Consider the following 2,315-nt stretch of genomic DNA (forward strand, 5'->3'; position numbering starts at 1 on the left):
ATCTAGAAAAAAAAACACCAAATGTCTCCTGTGAATACCATTTAAATGATGGGAGTTTTGTCCTACAAAATGTTTAGTTGTCTGACAGCTAGTTCTTAAGAATAAAAAAAAAATTAAATTTACTTAGTGAGGTAAATAAGTCATGCTCTACACTGCTCACTCTACTGGTAAATGTTAATACTGGTAACACATTCTTTTCCATTACATAATCTTTATTATTCATTTCAAAATTACAGAATATTTGAATCAGCTTACAAAGTCAAACACCTATTATAAAATATTTTTCTTGAGTTCAGTGGCCTTTTCTCCCCGAGTTGTAGGGTTTTCTGTTCAGAAGTGCTTTAGGTTGACAAATTATCTTGAGTTTTAGACTTTCACTTTGACAAACTGGTTGTAAAAGTTCATGTTTATCTGAAGAACGTTTTAAAGGCTTTAATGGAGGCAATTATCCTGGCTTTCACTTCTTCTCACAGGGATTAGTTTCTGTCAAAAACTTGCCTTTAAAGTGTTTTTAAAACCAAAGAAAACCATGAATTATAATTGTTTTATCATATTGTCATTTTTTTGGATTTTAGCTCTAAGGATAAAAAAAAAGAGCTCCACGGTGCTTCACAGACTTTGTTAGAGGTTTTAAAAAGCAGAATATTTCATCTGTCCACCCAGGGAAACATCAACATCCCTGATTTTAGAGCTTAAAGGCGCCAACAAAGTAAGAGATGACCCTGAAGTACAGAACCAGAACCCCTCTGCTCCATAGTTCACTTGTATAGATATTTAGCTAAAATATGGTGTGATAGCTGAGAGTCACTCCCAGCATACTGACCCATGTTAGAACCACTAGATGGATTTTAATGAGGCTCAGAAAATAATCACTGAGTGAACACTGATTAACATTTAGAGCCAAATTCAAGATGGAGGCCACAGCTAACTGACATTAGCCAACACGAAGACGTCTAAACGCAGTCAGTTTTACAAATACTGAGGTAGAGTTTGGAGTGGTAGTAGCTGAGTGTCATCCCCAACACATACTCTGTAAAATACACTTTTCCACTTCTCATTTGTTTAACAAATAATATTAGTCTTACTAAAAAGTACCTGGAGGGTAAATCACATTTCAATCCTATGCCAAAAACATTTCATGGATCAACTCTTTGTTCCTGAAAACAGAGTAACAGAGCTGCATCATTCTGTCAGCATGTGCACACCTCTGGTTGTTGTCATGTTTGGCATCACAACAACAGAAAATTATAAAAACTCTTAGGGGGACAGTTGCACTCAACCCCATCACATTACGTCTACAAGTAGAAACTAGAACTGCAAGCAGTTATCAACGGGTTCCAAGCCCCCACGCCCCGCCCCTATTCGCGCGCTCGGATCCAGACGCACAGCCGGCGTGGCTCCGCCGCCTCTCTCGGCGAGCGGGCCGAGTGGAAACTCGCCAGGACTTTGCGTACTCAAAGGTGCTTCGTAAGACGTAACGGTGGTACAATTTGTGTAGAAAGCTCAGGGAGGAAAAGCTAACTGCCATTTGATACCACACAGAACCAAAGAAATAAATTAATAAAAAATTCAATATTCATTCGAAAAATACCAAAATATTCTCAGATGATCAGGTCTACGTCTGTAATAATATGCATTTATCTCCATGTCCCTAGTTCTAATGCTGATTCAGTAAAAAAAATGTTAACTGTAATTTTCTACCACAATGAGCCAAAACAATATTCATGAAAAATCCATTACTCTTCCAAAAATTACCAAAATGTTCTCTAATGACCATGCCAACATGTGGAATAATATTCTTTTATTTCTATGTTACTGGATTGAACACATTCTTTATGAAAAATTGAAAACGTCATTTTCATGATGTCCAGCCAATATGCAAAAATTCATAAAAAATTTAAACTTTATTATAAAATGTCCCAAATATTCCCACTTCACTGTGTGCATATGTGGAATAATGTTTGCGCTTTAGGAAATCTTCACACTCAACGGCTTTTGTACAAGAAATTGTTAACCTTGGTCGTAGCAGTGCTGGTCATACTGAAATATATTCAGAAATTTGTTAAAAATCAATAATGCCTCAAAAAAATCTGGAAATATTCAGAGATGACAATTATCATGTCCTTTGTTTGCCCAAATTTTCCAATCCACTATAGTCTAAAGGTTTTTTCAAAATAAAATGAAAACCGGCCATGTTGGTTAGCATTTATATGTTTTTCTTTATTAACCACAAGGGGGCGCTCAAATTTAAGCGATATTTCTCTGGGTTTGTAGTTAGGCTAGTTGTGAACAGAGTACCAAATTTCAAGTCGTTC

The sequence above is a fragment of the Kryptolebias marmoratus genome, linkage group LG5 (genome assembly GCF_001649575.2).
Source record: "Kryptolebias marmoratus isolate JLee-2015 linkage group LG5, ASM164957v2, whole genome shotgun sequence".
Taxonomy (NCBI): Eukaryota; Metazoa; Chordata; class Actinopteri; order Cyprinodontiformes; family Rivulidae; genus Kryptolebias; species Kryptolebias marmoratus.